A 21,201-nucleotide genomic window follows, 5' to 3' on the forward strand; every position below is an offset into this window, starting at 1 on the left:
GTATCACTTATGCAAGAGGTATTGGCATTGCCAATGTCTTTTAGCTATGTTTTACAGCAATGTAGCTGCGCAGCATGGGTAAAAGTAAAGTTAGAAAAAAACACCATGACGTGGCCAGCACTGGCCACATCATAGCCCTTTTTTTCTTCTGGCGGGTTGGGTGGGTAAGGCAGACAGCAGGAGGGAATGGACAAGATGGACAACATGGGAGGGTAATAATGCTTTTTTTGTTTTGGCTGAAATTTGGAAGCAACACAGAAAGGGGATGACGCAGGTGTATGGATAAAGTAACAGGGATAGAGTGGGAAGGGAACAAGAAACACAATGTATGGTGGGTGGGAGAGGAAGAAGCAAGGGGGGAAGGGGAAGAAGCAATGTAGGAAGAATAAATAAAATTGAAGCCTGATACAGCGTGTAGTGTATGAACAGTGGAAAGACACTAATAAAAGTAAATCTATCAGTAATTGATTGGTGCTTAAAACATTTGAAAAGGAAATTACATGAGCAGGCCCTGGCAAATAGGAGGCAGCAAGTCAAAGGGACAATGAAGACAACCATTGGTAAGCAAACAAAGCCCCTCACAGTGACAGCACACGTGCTGTCGGCAAGTGAGACCTAAAGAGTGCAAATGTGCATAAAAGCAGTGCCTTGGTCTTTATAAGGAGCAAAGACAAATATTTAAAACAAGCCAGCTAAATGAAACAAAATTTACATTCCTTTTTGAGGGGTGTGGTCAAGATGGATGTGTCATGCTGAAGCTCTGGTGCGACCTGCCAGGCTCCATTCAACAATCCTGTCCCCAGTAGGCTCTCCAGCCAGTTGCCAATGGAAAAAAGTGCCTGGTGGTGAAGGAAAAGTAATAATACACAGGGCCTTACCCTTATGCCCAATAATGGAACCAAGGTAAAGGACAAGAACAAACAAAATGGTTCAGTGGGACTTTTCTGGTAGCCAGTCAGTATAATTCTCTCTCAACATTTGAAATCTATTTATTCCCCAAAATAGAAATACTATATTATATTAGGCAAAATAAGTGCACTGCTCTATCTGCACTTATAGAGAGAGTTATATCGACTGGCTAACGGGGGTGAGGTGGTTGAGCCAACCAGCAAGGCAGATGCGAACTGAAATGACTCCATCTTCAGGCCAGCACAATCGGAACCAGTCATTGTGACTGGCCCACAATTTTCCCTGCTTTATGCCCTAAGAATGCTGTGCTGCTGTGGAGGAGAATTGTGACCTGTAGGAGGGTGCCACACCACTACATCCAAATTACATTGGGCGAGTAGCAAGGCCCGATGCTCCTCGGTGGCCTGTGTTTCCTGTGTTGCTGCTTCACCTGCTGACATGCACCCTGCTGGAGCCCTAGATGGGTCAGGGTGGGGTTGGTGTATGGAGAGGGCATTGTGGCCCAGAAGAATCTACCTCCACTAGGCAGGGCTCCACGCCGAGGGATCCGGCAGTGACCGGAGGAGCTTGTGCATTGCACATCACATCCTGGGCCTTCTTCAATGTGGACATGGAATGCGCACAGAAGGACCGATCATCAAGAGACTGGGTACCTTGAGTAGTCCCGCCACAGGAGCCCCTCAAAGGACTGAAGGGACTGTGCTGCGATTGCTTGTTCCTGAGTGAGCGTATGCCTTGCTGCAGTTATGCACCAAGTGCAGTGGGCATAGATTTGCTGCAACTGGCCTCATTAACTCCTAATCTCCAGTCTGGCCCCCCATGTGACACGGCTCGCACTGCCACTACAGTGGCAGATGCTCTCCCCGTCCGTGGAGCGGGAGGCAAAAATACAGCGATATCCTTCACTACTTTCCTGCAACTGATAGCCAAGCCATGATCCAGACACATTGAGTTATGCAAACAGTAACCTCCTGAATTGCAACACAGCCCAGGTGGAATATCTGACCCACATCACAGGCACCAATGCAGACCCTCCTCCAGAATAATCACTGTTGCCCTCCTGAGACACTACATGCTTAGCACCCCCTTCTCCCCCATACCCATATTACCATTCAGAACCCCTGGCACAGAACTGTCTTCTCAAAGGTGAGCCCTTCTGTTTACTATATCTGCATGTTGCAGAGACACCCCTGTCATTCCCCAAACCAGAGCTGTGGATCATCATTCCATTGTACTACACTCCTTTCTGCCTGCTGCTCCTCCAGGGGCAGAGATGTTGCTGCCAAACTCACTCCTCTTGCTGGACACTACTGAGGCCTATAATAAGAAGAAACGTTCTGGCCATGATTGACTGAAAAGATCAAAATCAGCATAACAAGTATTGCATCTTGCCCATCTGGACACGCTGTCAAGGTCCGTGTTGCTTCCATCCACTGTGCTGGTGCATGGTGAGGGGAAGCGGTTTGGTGCCACAGAATGCACAGTGAGACCCCTTAATATATTACCTCACTGCAGGATGGAAACAAAATCAATAGACTTCACCACCCTATGAGCCAATGCCTGGACATCGATTGTGCTCTCCATCACCCCCTATAACTGAAGAGACACTGGCCAGTGGGACACTTGCTCTGGGACACTCATCTGGGTTGCAACAGTTCATATCCATGCCCCAGGCAATGGGCTGGTTGCCATCCAACACACCAGCCAAGCTTGTAGTGACAGGCCCAACGCCATCTTCTGTCCCGGACACCCCAGTACCGGGGCCCTCTGCGACACCTACCATGTCAGCCAAATTGGACAAGTTCATGGCTGTTATTGAGCACTCTGCTATTGAGACGTTAGCTGAGATACAACCTCAAGTAACAAAGCATCACACAGCAATCCAGGACCAATGCACTACGGTGCAACAACTTGAAGCGTGGGCTGACAACGCTGAGGGTTTCTCCCAGAAGAGCAACATTTGAATACTGGGTCCCCCAGAGGGGGTGGAAGGGCAGAATCCCTTGTCCTTCCTTGAAAGCTTGTTCAAAACGTTTACACCAATGGCACATCTCACCCCCTTCTGTACCCTAGAGAGAGCCCACAGGGTTTATCATGTGACCCCCACCCCAGGGGGCACCTTCACGGCCCATGAGACAGGGCCACTATACTGCGAACAGCATGACAGGGAGACCTGCTACAAATGGAGGATGACACTAATGTGCTTCCCAGACTATAGGAGGCCCATACAACAGCAGCAAACATCGTTCATGGCAGTGAAGCATCACCTCAGACAAGTAGGTTAGCAGTATTCATTGCAAATCCTAGCCCATTTGAAGATCATTATAATTGAGAAGAGCTTCTTCATTGATCCTAAAGTGCCACCTCAAATTGCTCTGGAACTCCCTGGACCTAGCATGACTCTGACGCCATAGTAGGGGCAAGACAAAGGGAACTACTGCACTGCAGGCCCCAATACGTACATTCTCAGACCTTGAGCAAATAATAAACGACTCCAAGAGGGCTCTTTAAGCACCAGCTAACCTGGGCTCCATGGCTGCTTCCAAGGATGGAGACACTGGACCAAACATCTTCACGTCGGATGAGGACTCAGTGGGATTGGACCATACCCTTCCTACAGTCACCCCAGCAAACAGTAGACATTTTTGTAGAATTCCAGTCTCCTTTTCTGAAAAACTGTAGTAAATGCTTAACGTTGTGCACTGTCTTATAGCAGTGGAGGGGAAGGGGGAATTTTCACCTCCTTATCATGGCAATATTTCTATTTCTTGATTGTTTTGCAGCATGCAGTGTACACTTATCACTCATCTTCACAATTCCCCAGCTTGATTTATCAGCAATACCAGCCATACTTCGCCAGTTACACCACTACAATGACCTGCAGTGGGCACTTGAAACACACAGGCCTTCATTATGAGTTTGGTGGGTGGAAAATGCCACCCAACAAACTCCCACATTCAGGAGACCACCAGTGCAGTTTCCTTCCCATGGCCCCTATTACGAGTTTTCACACCATTGACGCCAGCACGTAATCGAGCTGGTAGCAATGGTGTGGTGCGTCAGGTCCGGCAGCACACATCACCCTTCTCACTGTCTGCTCATCAGACAGTGAAATGCGTGACAGGGCTGTACATGGGGACCGCTGCACTGTCAAGTGCATGGGAAGTGCAGGGGCCCCCATGGGATCCCCAGCACCATAGTGCAACCACCATGTAAAAGCCGGTGGAGAGGGGACTCATGATACCCAGGGCAGCTCTGCTTGCAGCATTGCCCTGGCAGATTAAGATCGCCGGCACTGTTAGGCTGTCAGCTAGAGAAAAAGTGGCGGTGCCGGTGGTCCCACCGTGGCGCGTTCGCCACAGTCATAATGTGGAGGCCTGACTGCCGCATTGGCGGTGGTACGACCGCCACTGCGAGTCTGGTGATCCTAGGGCTGCCAGACTCTTAATGAGGGCCATGGTCAGCCCTACACATAAAACCACATCCCTGTATACCAATAGAGAATGTCCTGTTGCACAGCGGTCTTCTAATTGTTTCTTAAATGTTTTTAGGAGCTTGTCCCCCTTGCTTGCTTTTCGTCTCTTTCACATGGTGGTCAATAAGTACACACATACCATATACCCATAAGGTATTGCTGCTGTCAGGATAAGAAATACGTCCCATTCCCATCCACGTGCCCCCGGACTAGGTCCTCCTCCATACTACTCAATTCATGATGTCTTCCATGAACATCCAGTTCCTTGAACTTAATGTTCAGGTAACGCATACAGCAAGAAAATGCTACACAGTATGTTTTTACATACAGGATCAAAAGGCAAATGTAGTGTTTCTTCAAGGTTCACATACCATGTCTGAGTAACTTTAACAATTGTGCCACACTCTATTACAGCATCTCCTGTGAGGCACATTAGAGGGTCCAGTATTTCGAGATGTGCAGGGAACACAAATACAGCAATACTTCACAGAAGACCTCAACATGGCAACTACTACAGTCATTGAGTGGGACACAGTCAAAATTGTAACCCAAGGTATCTGCATGAGGGACATAGTGGGAGTGCGCCGTACTCTGGAGTGTGAGATTGAATTTTGCCCACTGACCTGGGAAAGACACCAGACACTGACGCTAATAGTGCTTTGCAGATCATAGAAGCGAAGGAGTCTTGCACATCGCTACTTGAGCACCTATGGTGCTTTACCTTCGAAGTACAGAGCAGAAAAGTTCATAAGGAAGGCGATAAGGCCAGGCAGTTGCTCATCTGGCTGATTCAACAAAATTAGGCCGTTTCTTCGATTCTGAAGATTCGATCCTTATCAGGGGAGAGATTGTCTGCTGCATGAAGAAGATGATACTTAGAGACTTTTTCACCTACTATGCACATGTATACATGGCTCCTAGTGCAATTCCCCTGGCAAACATATCAGAATTCTTGTCTGCCTTTACACTTTCACATATCCCTGTGACTACCAAGGGAACATTGGATGCCTCGATAACGACACAGGAAATCAAGGACCTTGAATGCAATAAAACCCTTGGCCTAGATGGTCTTCCATTAGAATATTATTCTTCATTTGATACCATACTGGCCCCAAAGCTGACTGAATTGTTTGAGGCTACCCTCCAATTAGGAACTCTCCCTACTTCCCTTCAGGAGTCCCTGCTGGTTTCAGTACTGAAACATGATCAAGAGCCAACCCAGCTGGGATCATATTGGCCCATAGCTAATACAGGAGCCGATTACAAGATCCTAGGTAAGATCCTTGCAAGTAGATACTCCCAGATCATATGATCGCTTATTCACAAGAACCAGAATGACTTGGTTCCAGGCCGCAGCACCTCACAAAATATTCATTGCCTCTTTTACGTCTAAAACCAAGTATGCAGTGACTATCCACTAAAGGCTTGTCTAATCGTTTACGTGGACAAGGCGTTTGATACCCGGTCTTGGGACTATCTGTTCCAGGTGCTTGCCTCAATGGGTATTGGGAAACGTCTGCACACCTGCACTTGTCTACTATACAAGGACCCATTGTCTCGGATACACTTAAGTCCCCTTGTCTCGAACCATTTTCCAGTGCGATCGAACACTAGACAAGAATGGAACTAATAGCAATCCATCTTCAAGAAGAGAGCAGAGAGTGGGGCATTCCCCTACAAGACCATGTATGTGCAGTTTCACTTTATGCAGAGTGCTTGCTCATATATCTTAAAGATATGACTCAGTCCCTAGCCACAGTAAATATCACCCTTGCAGAATTTGCCAAAGCCTCAGGACTTTGGGTGAACTGAACTAAGTCAGTGGTATCCACAATGTGAAATATTTCTTGGAGAGACACTATTGCAGTGGTGCCCAAAAAAGATCCAGTACCTGGGGGTTCACCTTTATCATTTGCCATTTGATCTCTATAAGTGAAATATCCATGGAGCCCTCGTTGGTATCCGTAGGCAGATATCCTTTTGGCAATCCCTCCCACTCACCCAATCAACAAATTTGCTCTCATAAAAATGATCGTACTGCCCAGATTATTATATTACTTTGCGAACCTTCCACTTATTCCCTCACACGCCTTCTTCAAAGAGTTGGATACATTACTGTGTTTGTTAATCTGGGGTGCAAAACACCATTGGGCAGCCCTCAAGACACTGCAGCTCTCAGTGGAGTGAGGTGGGTGGCAGCGCCCTCCTTTGAGGCATACTTTTTAGCTGCACACCTGCAGTGGTTATCACACTGAATGGCAGGTCGCTACATTGTCAAGGCAAGTGACTACCACAGCAACCGGACACTATCTCCACTATGTAACCTGCTGTTTCCTAAAGTGCTACCCTCTTCCTCTTGGCCCTTACAGGTGGCAATGGCACAGGTTTGCATGCTTTGCATATATTGGCATCCACACAGTAAACCGTCTTACGCCCCCAACATCTCTTTGGTGGGCCTTTCCAATTTTCCAGGTTTTTACAAAATGAAGATGCTGGTGAATTGGACATCAGGCCCACTGCACACCATAGGTGGCAGACGGTGAGGGCCACCTCCTCCCCTTTACCCAACTGATTACAGATTGTGCACTACCCACTGGGCAATTCCTTACCTATCATCAGTTAAGCAAATGGCTCAAACATTGAGGGATGCTACAGACACTGAACCACCCCCACATCTGGTCATACATACAATAATCACAATAGGCACAGGCCGCCGCTTTATCACCTGGCTTTACAGAGCCATACATGAAATCATTGACACCCCTCTCTTTACCCATCAACAGTTGTGGGAGGTGATTATAAGACAAGTAATGGGAGGCGGAAGTTTTGCACCTGAAACGAGTCTCCTAGAAATCCTGCTTCAAGAATATTAAATTTGACATCTTACACAGAGCATATTTCACCCTACCCGACTGAATCGTTATTACCCAAAAGCACACATTACCTGCCTATGCTGTCCCCTCCTAGGCAAAGACTTCTGCCATGTATTGTGTTCCTGTCCATCGTTGTAACATTATTGGTCCTCAGTACATGCTACACTCCAAGAGGTAACGGACTTGACAGACTTAAGTACTTAGGAGGCCAGCGCCTTGAGTATTTTTAAATGTAGAAAAAGTCACAAGGTCCGCAACCACTCTGTGTCCTGGGCACTCTTGCTGTCCATCCGCACTCTCACATTGCATTGGCATCCGGCATCCCCGCCGCCAGTGGAATCTTGTTGGGAAGTAAGTGGGGTGCGGCCTAAGAATAGGCACTCTGTGATGAGGAGATGTGTGGCCGTCAGAAAAGATCCATCTCAAATCATTGAGCCACAATACTCACAGATTTCTATCACCACTCATGCTATGACATTGTGCCACCCTGATCAGCTATATCCTGCAGAGTACATACCTTCATTTTAATTAAAAATGCAAGACATAGTTACACCACTGATGAACATCACCCAAGCCTGAATGAATACTGGGAAATTTTACCCGTTCCCCCAGTCGCCCATTCCACATAGCGGGGACCCACTACCCACACAGCAGTACCCTCACCAGCTATTCATTGCATCCCAAAACAACACTACCCTATGTCCATTACAGTTTATGTCTTGCTTTATGTTCGCCCTCTGAAACTGCATATCTTTCAATACAAGAAATCTCATAGTACTCCCCTTGTCCCCACAAGTGCTTTGCTACCCTTGTTCTCCCCAGTTTATATTCCTCCTCAGCAGACTGCACATACATGCAGCAACACCACAATCTAGATGTTTTCCTTTACACAGTTGAAGAATGCATGATGTACTGGAACAATTAACAAGTACAGTTACCTGTGATGTCTTCCACTGCATGTCTAATGACACCTTTCTCATTGCGAAAAACCCCCAAAATACTTGATTTCACTGTATGTTGTGACTTTATCAATAAAAGAAAAATATATGTACATATAAACATTCCTAAACCCTAAAGACTCCTATGTCTAAACCTCACACATCATTGAACTCTTCAAATCTCTTATTATTGCTAAACTTCACTCATCTCTTATCCCTAAAAATACCCTCACCGTTCCTAAATAACACCCAAACATGATGCCCTAAAACCCTCACTGCCCTAAACGCCATCCATTACAGACCCCAAAAAGTCCTTCATCAGCATTATAACTCCACCCATTCTTGATCCATAAAACCCCTTTCTACATCTAAACTCTACTTTTCTGTGAACTCTTAAACACTTCATTGCTCTAACCTACACTTATTTCTAAACCCTTAACCCTTTTACCACCCCTAAACTCTACCCAGCACTCAACCCTAAAAACTACTCACAGCCCTAAACTGTGGCCATCAGTGAACCCAAAAAACCTTTCAACACTCCTAAACTCCCCCATCCTTGAACCCTAAAAAAATCAACTCATCAGTGAACTCTAAAAACTGTTCACCACTCCTAAACTTCACCCATCCCTGAGCCCCAAACCCCCTAACTACCCCTGATTGCCACTCAGTCTTAATGGAATATGGGATTTTTCCTTAAAGGTAACTTTTCTTTAAAATGCTTAATTTCTTTTTTGTATTGCTGTAACATTATCTCTCCTTAAAATTGTTTTTCTATAAATTTTTTTCTCCAATGTGGTTTCTCAGTTTTCATTTTTCTATTAATTTATATACACCACTTGGGAGCACTATATCAGACCACAATCCACTGAGGCTAGGACTGCCTGGGGAAGAATATGGCGAAGTGGTTCCCACATAGAGAGTGAAAGTAGGGGCGCTCACCTGTGACCCTTACTGGGGACGAATACACACATACATAATGCAATATTTCACTGACAGTAAAGGGACTGCCACAGATACAACCATAGAATGGGATGCCTTCAAAGTCCCATTGACCTGGAGGGTGATGATTAAACAGGTAAAGAAACAAATGGTAAACTCAACAGACACTGGGACCACATTGACTGATTTGCACAAGTGACACGCGGACATGCAAAATCAGATGGGCAACTTAGCCTACACCAGTTTCATGGACAGTCAACACAGGGGAGGACAACAGAGCTGGCAGGATGCTTGTATGGTTATTGAACTCTGAGTTCCACATATTGACATGATATAGGGCCAGGATATGTAAGTGGTGAACGCACAGTAGGCAATGTGCAATGCCTTTGCGGATAACTATTGCATGCTCTACATATGGCAGGACAGTCCATCTCCCCACTGGTAGCATCAATCTGTGTATGCAGTTCCCCCCAGTGGTGGATCCTTTCCAGCATCAGGAGCTTAATGAATCATGAGGTATGCACAGCACTACATCAGATAGCACATATAAGAAAGCACCAGGGATACATGGACTCCCAGTGGAATTCTATACGGCCTACAGGACACTGTTGTCCGACAAGTTGGTGTCACAGTACATGGTGACCCTTGACAAAGGAGAACTCCCCATACCTATGCTAGAAGCCTTGATTTTGCTACTCCCCCCAAAAAAGGGAAGGACCCACTTGGACATTTGTTAGTACCTTACTCTGTCCCTCCTCAGTCAAGATTACAAAATCTTGAAGCGCTTCCTGACCAATAGGCTGCTACCCTTGCTGATGGCCGTGATCCACACAGGCCTAAACGGGTTAATTGTGACATACAGCACCTTTCTAAACATGTGAAGGCTGTTCACTGTGATGGACGCAGTGAAGACGCTGGGTGGAAAGGAAACCACATTGCTCTTGGACATTGAGAAAGCATGTGATAAGCTAAGCTGGCTGTGCCTTTAATTATTGGTGTTGAGTGCATGGGAATTGGCCAGGTGTTCCTGAAATGGGAAAAGCTGCTGCCCACAAAGTCTTTGCCAGGTTGCATGTTGGGCAGGTCATATCAGCTGAATTTGAAATAGTGTGTAGCACGCATCTGGGCTGTCTTCTGTCTCCCATCCGGTTTGCCTTTTCAATTGAGCCACTAGCATGCTTGCTGTGACAGAGAGCTCTGGCATGGGGAATGCCCCGGCGAGGTGAGTATCACATGATTTTGCTATGTGTGGATGTTTCTATGGCGTTTCTGTGCAAACGTGGTGATTTACTACCAGGCCTCGTGATAGTTTTCAATAGTTTCAGGGAGCATTTGGGACTCAAAGTGAATTGGACCAAGTCCTGTCTGTTGCCCTTTAAGAAACAGTTGTTGAGTGACGGGCCCATGATAATACTAAACAGACGACATATTTCACAGAGTACATTTGCCATAATAGTGACGACCTTGTGAGACACATTCTATGTAGGGTGATGGCGGCTTCAAAACAGTCCCTGTCTTTCTGGTGCGCACTGACCGTCTCTTCAATGGGCTGTGGGCTGGTTAGCTGTCTCCAAAATACCTATCATTCCGTGGCTGCTGTATTTGTTTTCCATGCTCCCAGTCCTGCCAATGGCTCCTTATCCATGGAACTGCAAACACTGTTGTCCTATCTTATTTGGGGGCCAAGCACAAAAGAGTGGCACTCCTTAAGACTAAGGGGGTCATTACGACCTGCCGCCCGCCAAGATCTGACCGCCAATGCGGCCGCACCCCCGCCATGGCCATTTCGAGATCCCCGCTGGGCCGGCTGGCGGAAACCTGATTTCCGCCCGCCAGCCCAGCGGGGATCACGGGCGCAACTTAGGAGCCGGCTCCAAATGGAGCCGGCGGTGTTGCGGTCGTGCGACGGGTGCAGTTGCACCCGTCGCGCTTTTCACTGTCTGCAAAGCAGACAGTGAAAAGCTGCATGGGGCCCTGTCAGGGGGCCCCTGCACTGCCCATGCCAGTGGCATGCGCAGTGCAGGGGCCCCCAGGGGCCCCACGACTCCCTGTTCCGCCAGCCTTTTCCTGGTGGAGCAAACCGCAGGAAAAAGGCTGGCGGTCGGGGACTCGTAATCCCCTGGGCAGCAGCGCTGCCCAGGCGGATTATCACCGCCGGGGCAAAAGTGGCGGAATACCGCCGGCCCTGGCGGTGCGACCGCGGCGCTTCCACCGCAGTCGTAATACGCCTGGAAGCACCACCAGCCTGTTGGCGGTGCTTCTGTCATTTTAGCCCTGGCGGTCCCGTACCGCCAGGGTCAAAATGACCCCCTCAGTTCCCACTGGTAGAGGGAAGATTAGGGTTAGCCAATTACAAGTGGTATTATGCAGCAGTACAACTGTAATGGCCAATGCGATGGCTGCACACTCCTGGCAGTCCGGGATAGAAAACACTAGAGCAAGCGCTTAAGCACAACAAAATCGGGGAGTGGCTTTTCAGTATTGGCCTTCATTGTAACACATGTTGTGGGAGTATCTGGGCATTCTGAGATCCTGGACGGAAATATTGACCCACATATCAGGCATAGTGGTTAGAGAATTGATCCCACAACTGGGACTTTGCGTCCTGGGGTTGGACTCCGAGGACCAAGAAGAATAAACTAGAGTGTCTCATGATAGACCTGGCAGTGGCACAGAAGGCCTCAGAGCCCTCCCTCAAGCATTGCTCTCGTTTGCAGATTTAAATAGGTGGGCCATAGGGAAACAGACATGCATACAATAAATTTGTGGATGATTAGGGCACGTGCTGAGCAGTACAATGTGGGACAGGTGTGTCATTAAACTGGAGGAACAGCAGGATGACAGGCCATCCTGATTGCTGACTGCAGGAAGAAGACAAGACGCAAGGCTTCAATTTGCCCCCTCCCCCACTCTGGTGCCAAGTAAATGTAAAAATGTAAATTAGCACTTGTATAGCGCACTACTCACTCGTTAGGGTCTCAAGGCGCTGTACTCATACCGCTATGGAACCCCTCCTGGCTTTTCCCTGTGAGGCACCCACTCCTGAGCACCTCCAGGGTGAAGCCAGGCATCCAAGCGCTGTTGGGGCCGTTGTCGAGATTAAGCAAGCTATTGCCAAGAGTTGCAGAGTGGGACCCATGAATTAGATTAGGCACCGAGGCGAGAATTATCTGGTCAAGGGGAATTGAGCCCAAGACCTGCTGAAGCGGGACTTGAACCCTGGTCTTGAGCCAGATCTCTGCTTCAGGGTCTGCCGCTCTAACCATTGAGCCACACTTCTCCAAGTGCATCCAGAGGTTTGATGGGTAGGCCCTGTGGATCGAGCAGAAACAGCGCAGGGAGGGAAAAAAAAACAGACATAAGTGAGGCCAGTGGTGAATCCCCCCGGTGGTGGTAACCAGGAGTCGGGGCCAGTAAACCTGTGAAAAAAGCCCACCAAGGTGCTAATGTCAGATTCGCGGCAGGATTTGAACCCGCCAGTCAGAGTAAATTAACCGAGCCCCAAGGTTAAAAGGAGATCAGCTGAAAGGTGAGCACTGCTCAATCTGGGGACTTCCACTGCTAACTGGAGGAAGAGAGATGCCTTGACTTGAAATAAGAATCCAGCGTGCTTCCTTGTATCATCGTTGGGTGCCTCAGAGCGATGAGATACCTTGTGCACGGCTGTGTGAATGGCAGCAGAGAGCGAGTCTCAGTGAAAAAGAAGCACAGAACATGGAGCGGGCACACTTTCACCTAGCAACGTCTGGGCAGAGAAGGCCGTGAAGTGGGTGAAGCAGAGCAAAAAGTATGAGTGGCCAGCTCTTTGGTCGAGGACTAGAAACCTGTGGCAAGAAGGTTGGTGACGGAGGCAGCCTAGACGTGGCGATTTGTTGTTTTAAAAACTAATGACATAGGCCCTCATTACAACATTGGCGGCAAAAGCCGCTTACTGCTGTGCAGAAGACCACCAACACACCGCCGCGGCAGCGGAATTCCGCCACAGTCATTATGACCAACTGCTTGGAATCCGCCAAAATTAAGACACCCACACAAGTCTGCCACACCAAAGGTCAGTGATAAACTGGCGAAAACAAAACCTCCACCGTCACGCCAACAGAAATACGCCCACACCATCACGACCCACAAATCCATGCGGCGGTCTTTCAACCGCGGTATTCCATTGGCGGTACACACCGCCGCGCTCAAAATACACACACTCTTACAAAACACAGCCACATTGGACAAATCGAAATACACACAGCTGATACACATACACACACCACTCCCACACACCCAATACAATATAAAACACACACCCACATCACCCACAAACCCCTACAACCAAAAAACCGAAAGAAGGCCAGAGAGAGACACTACAAACTACTACCCAGCATCCACAGGCACACAATACCATCACCCACATAACTTCCATGCACCTCACACAACACACCACTAAATATCACCCCACTTTTCACAACACACCACCCCACACATCAACCACACCACCCCATGGCACGGCAAAGACACCCAGGTTCTCTGAGGAGGAGCTCAGGGTCATGGTGGAGGAAATCGTCCGGGTAGAGCCACAGCTATTCGGATCACAGGTGCAGCACACCTCCATAGCTAAGAAGATGGAGCTATGGCAAAGAATAGTGGACAGGGTCAACGCAGTGGGACAGCACCCAAGAAATAGGGATGACATCAGGAAGAGGTGGAATGACCTACGGGGGAAGGTGTGTTCCGTGGTATCAAGACACCACCTTGTGGTTCAACGGACTGGCGGCGGACTCCCACCTCCCCCCCACAACTAACAACATGGGAGGAGCAAATCTTGGTGATTCTGCACCCTGAGGGCCTCGCAGGAGTAGATAGAGAAATGGACTCTGGTAAGTCAAACCTTAACTATGACATTCCCCACCCTGCCTGCATGCTATCACATACACCCACCTTCACCCTCACCCCCATCACTCCAACTCTTCACAAATGTCCCAATATCTCAAACCACACATCCCAACACTAAGCCCTGCATGCAACAAAGCATGGACACCCATCATCAAAGCATGGCCACTGCACATACCCATACACCCTCCTAAAACACCATCACACAAGGTCTCACACAGGAATGCAAGCACTGGGGTACACAGTCACCCACCCATTGCACACCATGGCACACACAGATGCAATAAACATCCTTTTATACCCCTGCAGCACCCCTACCCAATGTCACCGGACAGGGGGATCCACAAATGTCCACACCACCAACAGAAGAAGCCCACAGTGATGACAGCAGCTCTGCCCATCTGGGACCTCGGGACAGTCGGCTCCCCTCACACTGGCACAGGCCACCACAGAGCTTCACCCCTCTGGAAACACCAGCACAGCACCCACCCAGCAGGCCCATACCTCTGTCCCCAGGACAGGTCAATCAGCAGTGTGTCCACCACTACAGGGAACCCAGGCTAACCCACCACCCCAACAACAACAGGGACCTGGTGGCAGTTGCAGTGGGCACACGGTCCAAGGGACAGAGGCCCAGGGAACACAGGGGAACTGGAAAGGCTGCTGTGCGACAGGGGGAGGACAGGCCCAGGGAATCCACAAGGCCCTCTCCAACATCATGGGAGCCTATTACCATTCCCAGGAGACGATGTCAATGGTACTGGCCAAGTTTCAGGAGACCCAGCGGCTGCAGGAGGAACAGTATTTGGGCTTCAGGGAGGAACTCAGATCCATCAATTCCACCCTGGGCACCATCGTAGGGGTGCTGAAGGAAGTCTTCAGCACCAGGAGGGACACTGTGGCACAACAAGGGGCACCTGACACTAGCCTGGACGATGAACTGCCCACCACCTTCGCCGGTGCTAGTGGACAGGAGGCACCGCCACAGGACCACCACACCAGCCCCCACCCCCTGCAGTGGGAGAACCACCCCGCAAACGGTCCCTGAGATCCAGGACAAAGACAGAAAATGATGCCAAGACCCCCGCCAAGAAATGAGACCATCCTGAATGTCATCCTTTTGTCCCACCTTGTCACCCTGTCCATCCTCAAACTGCCCCAGCTCCACTTCCTATGCCCTTTTGGGCAATGCACCTGTGAGACTAATAGACTGGACACTGCCATGGACATTCCTCCACCATCACCCCTCACCATTGTACAGCACCCTCCAATATTGAGCACTTAAATAAACACCCTTAAAGCACAAAACAATCTGGAGTCTGTCTGTGATTTCGAAATAGTGTATTGGTAATTACAGTGACAAAATGCTATTTCAATTGTAATGTCAACATACCTATGTCACACAGCTCTAGTCCATGAGGAAACAAAGCAGATGTCACACAATGGGACCCACATCTGTGAAGTCGTGAGGGAAAGTGACAACTCAGTGACCATAGACTGGGTGAAAACGACAGACAGTAGAGAGGTAGTAGTGTTAAAGTACATATAGTAGGCAGGTTTGTATTCTTACCTGTGTCTCACTGGAAGTATTGCAGGATCACTGAGTTCCTGTTGTCCATGTCCTCTTCTTCTGCTTCCTCGTCTTCACTGTCCACAGGCTCCACAGCTGCCACAACACCTCCATCTGGACCATCCTCCTGCAGAAAAGGCACCTGTTGTCGCAAAGCCAATTTGTGAAGCATTAAACAGGCCAAGATGATCTGGCACACCTTCTTTGGTGAGTAGAATAGGGAACCACCTGTCATATGGAGGCACCTGAACTTGGCGTTCAGGAGGCCGAAGGTCCATGGGCCTCATTGTAGCGTTCCGCTGCCCTTGTCCTGGGATTCCTCACTGGGGTCAGTAGCCATGACAGGTTGGGGTACCCAGAGTCACCTGCAAATGGCGAGGGACAACTGTTAGACACACACTAACCTGTAGGGAAATCACCAGACCCAGACAACAATTGCCACTGACTTGCTTCCAGGTGCTCACCTAATAGCCACACACAGTGCCTCTGGAGTTGACCCATCTCATAAGGGATGCTGCTATTCCGCAGAATGTAAGCGTCATGCACTGAGCCAGGGAATTTGGCATTCACATGGGAGATGTACTTGTCTGCCAAACACACCATCTGCACATTCATCGAATGATAACTCTTTCGGTTTCTGTACACCTGTTCACTCCTGTGGGGGGGTACCAAAGTCACATGTGTCCCATCAATGGCACCTATGATGTTGGGGATATGTCCCAGGGCATAGAAGTCACCTTTCCCTGTAGGCAAATCCTCCACCTGAGGGAAAACGATGTAGCTCCGCATGTGTTTCAGCAGGGCAGACAACACTCTGGACAACACGTTGGAAAACATAGGCTGGGACATCCCTGATGCATTGGCCACTGTTGTTTGAAACGACCCACTTGCAAGGAAATGGAGTACTGACAGCACCTGCACTAGAGGGGGGATTCCTGTGGGATGGCGGATAGCTGACATCAGGTCTGGCTCCAACTGGGCACACAGTTCCTGGATTGTGGCACGATCAAGCCTGTAGGTGATGATCACTTGTCTTTCCTCCATTGTCGACAGGTCCACCAGCGGTCTGTACACCAGAGGATGCTTCCATCTCCTCACATGTCCCAGCGGACGGCGCCTATGAAGGACAACAGCGAGCACAGAGTCAACCAACTCAGAAGTACGTGCACACAGCTTACACATAACACGATTCAAAATCCGAAATTTGCATGTATGAGTGTTTAGGCAAGGCCTAGGTATGTGTGACGCAGTTAAAAATTAAGCCATGTGGGCCCCTGAAATAGCGGCTGCCTGAGGTAACTGCGCTGGCGTTGTACACTATTGCGGTAAGGTGGTCGAAGACCGCGGCGCAATTCTGCATTGGTTAACATTGGACCCTTTGGGTCTCAGGAGCCAATGACGATGTACGCCAGCGGTGACGGTATGCACCGCCGCGGACGTGACCGCCATTTTCTATCTGTTCAATAACTCGATACCTGATCTTCGACAGGAGAGGACCTACACTGCAAGTGCTGCTGTGACCTCAGTCTGGAAGAGACAATGGCTTGTGCGTCTGGGGAAAGGGCCCCTGCCTTCACCACGGAGGAGTTGGTGAAACTCGTGGATGGGATCCTCCCCCAGTACACGCTACTCTACGGTCCTACAGACAAACAGGTAAGTACATTGGGAGCATGCTGTATGGGCTATGCCTGTGTGGAGTGGGGTGGATGAAAGATGGGGGGGAATGAGGCATGCATGAAATGACGGTGATGTGCCACATGGCAAGGGTAGGGATGGGGGCCAATGACTGTGACGGTGCAGTTGGTAATAACTTCTCTTTTTCCTCTGTACAATTCATGTAGGTCAGCGCCCACCAGAAGAAGGACATCTGGCGTGCCATCGCCAAGGACGTCCGGACCCTAGGGGTCTATCACAGATGGAGCACCTACTGCCGTAAGAGATGGGAGGACATTCGCCACTAGAGCAAGAAGACAGCAGAGGCCCAGCTGGGGATGGCCTCCCAATGTGGGAGGGGTGCCTGTCGCACCATGACCCCCCTGATGTTCAGGATCCTTGCAGTGGCGTACCCGGAGTTGGATGGGTGCTTGAGGGCATCACAGCAGCCACAAGGGGGTGAGTACACTCTCATTCAGCTGATTCAGCGCGCAGTGGAGGTGTCTGGGTGGGGAAGGCAGGCTGTGGGTTTCCCTAGGCCAGGGCCAGTGTGCTAGTTAGTTCCCATCTTCTGGCAGACCCTGTGGCACCCCACCCCACCTGTGTACAGTGCCAACTACACCTAGTCAGGCTCCTGTGACATCCATGTGTACAGATGTCGGCCATAGCCATGTAGGCCATGTCCCAGGGATTGAATAGTGGACCCCAAGTGCGCGGCGTAGTGCAGGGGGCTTCTGTGTCTGTCGTGTCTGACAACAGTAGCGGTAATGCATGCACTCAACATGTCTTTCTTCTGTCTCCCCCCCCCCCTTTTTGTGGTCTCCCTGTTCTTGTGTGCACTACCATCATCAGGCGGAGGAGCAGTGGCACCGTAGCAGGAGGTAGCTGCATCCCACATGGCCCTGGAGGACGACACTACGGAGACTGAATTCACGAGTGGGACAGAGGGCGAGGGGAGCTCCACGGCAGGGACAGGAGCTGACACCAGTGATACAGAATCGTCCTCTGATGGGAGCTCCCTTGTGGTGGCAGCCACATCCGTGCCACCCCCCCCTACCAGCACCGCCCTCACAGCAGCCCCTCAGCCTTTGCTCTGTGCCCGCTCACCCAGGAGGGTGGGCATCACCTTCGCCCCAGGCACCTCAGGCCCTGCCCCAGTCACCCCTGCTGCCCTCAGTGAGAAGGCCATTGACCTCCTCAGGTCCCTCACTGTTGGGCAGTCTACCATTTTGAATGCCATCCAGGGTGTAGCGAAGCAGTTGCAACAAACCAATGCATTCCTGGAGGGCATTCATTCTGGTCAGGCATCCCTTCAGCGAGCATTTCAGACTCTGGCTTCAGCACTGATGGCAGCCATTGTCCCTGTCTCAAGCCTCCCCCCTCCAACTTCCTCCACCCAGACCCAATCCCCTGTACTTCAGCCTATCCCAAGCACAACATCAGACCAGCATGCACACACCTCAACATACAAAGGAAGCTCAGGCAAACATAAGCACCACACATCCCACAGGCACTCACGCAACCATCACACACATGCAGACACACCAACATCCACTGCCTCCACTTTGTCCTCCTCCTCCTCGTCTCCCTCCTCTCTCCCAGTCTCGTCTCCACTCACACTTGTATGCACTACATCTACAGCCACTACTTCCATCACCAGCACACCCACCACCACACTCCGCTAACGTGCGGTCACCACCCTCACTACCATTCACACGTCCCCTGTGTCCTCTCCCAGGGTGTCTGTGACGCCACCTCCCAAGGTACACAAACGCAAGCACACACCCACCCAACAGCCATCCACCTCACGACAGCCTCCAACGCATGCACCTTCACCCAAAGTCACCAAACGTACACCTCCTACAACCACAACCTCTTCCTCCACTCCCAAACCCTCTCCAGCTACCCGTCCCAGTGTTCCAAGAAACTTTTCCTGTCCACCCTTGGCCTCTTTCCCTCACCTCCCCTACCCCGTCAGTCTCCTAAGGCCCGACTCTCCAGGTCCCAACCTAGCACCTCAGCCACAACATCTCCGGGACCAGTGGTGCCAGTAGTCACCGGATTCTGGAGTGCACCAGGCAGCAGGGCAGTCAGTGTGGCAAGGAGCCACAGCACGGACAGTCCCCCACCTGTCAAGCATCAAAAGTTGGTCAGTGCCCAGCGGAAGAGGGGGAAGACTCCAGCCACCAAAGCCACTCCCAGGGGTACAGGTGGGAGTGTGGAGTCAGCTGCGACATCTTCCAAGGTGGGGAAGGGGCACAAGAAACTCAGCAAGTCTGGGAAGAGCAGCACGGCGGAGAAGACCGCCATCAGCCCCGCTGCCCAGGAGGCCACGGCCATCAGCCCCGCTGCCCAGAAGGCCATCGCCATCAGCCCCGCTGCCCAGGAGGCCACCGCCATCATCCCCGCTGCCCAGGAGGCCACCACCATCAGCCCCGCTGCCCAGGAGGCTACTGCCATCAGCCCGCTGCCCAGGAAGCCACCGCCATCAGCCCCGCTGGGCCAGACAGGCCCGCCAGCACCAGCCCCGCTGGGCCAGACAGGACCGCCAGCACCAGCCCCGCTGGGCCAGACTGGACCGCCAGCCCCGCTGGGCCAGACAGGCCCGCCTGCACCAGCCCCGCTGGGCCAGACAGGACCGCCAGCACCAGGCTGGGCCAGACAGGCCCGCCAGCACCAGCCCCGCTGGGCCAGACAGGCCCGTCAGCACCAGCCCCGCTGGGACAGACAGGACCGCCAGCAGCTGAGTCGCTGCCAAGGACCCCGCCGCAACAAGCACAGCTGAACAGGACACCATCGCCACAAGCACCGCTGAACAGGACACCTCCACCACAGGCACCGCTGCCAAGGATACATCCGCCTCAAACACCGCTGAACAGGACACTGCCGCCACAAGCACCGCTGAACAGGACACCTCCGCCACAAGCACCTCGGAAGAGGACACCTCCGCCACAGGCACCACTGCCAAGGACACCTCCGCCTCAAGCACCGCTGAACAGGACACCGCTGCCACAAGTACCGCTGAACAGGACACCTCTGCCACAGGCACCGCTGCCCAGGACACCTCCGCCACAGGCACCGCTACCCAGGACACCTCTGTCTCAAGCACCACTGAACAGGACACCGCCGCCACAAGCACCACTGAACAGGACACCTCCACCACAGGCACCGCTGCCAAGGACACCTCCGCCTCAAGCACCGCTGAACAGCACACCGCCGCCACAAGTGCCGCTGAACAGGACACCTCCACCACAAGCACCGCTGAACAGGACACCGCCGCCACAAGCACCGCTGGCCCATGAGCGCCAAGGGCACTGATGCTACTGAGTCTGCCACAAGCAGGATGAAGCACTCTGGGCACAAAGCCCCTTCCAGAACCAGTGGAGAAAGGCATCCACTCACACAGTCCTTGGCAGGATGAAGCACTCTGGGCACAAAGCCCCCTCCAGAACCAGTGGAGAGATACATCCACTACCTCTGTCCTTGGCAGGATGAAGCACTCTGGGCACAAAGTCCCCTCCAGAACCAGTGGAGAGATACATCCACTACCTTTGTCCTTGGCAGGATGAAGCACTCTGGGCACAAAGCCCCCTCCAGAACCAGTGGAGACTGTTATCCACTTGAGAGACTGTGGCTTTGCACTCCCCAGGATTGAACAGTGGGCAAACCAACCACAGTAGAGACTTGAGAGACTGTGGCTTTGCACTCCCCAGGACTGAACAGTGGGCATGGGGACCCCTCGTGGATTTGGCGTTGTGCACTCAACCGGCTGAGGTGCCCACCTTTCCTTCCCCCTGAGGTGCCTGTTTTATTTCTATCTGATGCCCCAGCAGGGTTCTCTCCGTCATGTTCGGGTATTGAGTCTGGGCCTCGCCCATGCAGTGTGGGCCCAGTGTTCCACGGACTTCAATGGAGCAATACCTGGACTACTATTCTTGGTTCATTTATTTGTTTATAGTGTAT

Source organism: Pleurodeles waltl, chromosome 6 (assembly GCF_031143425.1).
Source record: "Pleurodeles waltl isolate 20211129_DDA chromosome 6, aPleWal1.hap1.20221129, whole genome shotgun sequence".
NCBI lineage: Eukaryota > Metazoa > Chordata > Amphibia > Caudata > Salamandridae > Pleurodeles > Pleurodeles waltl.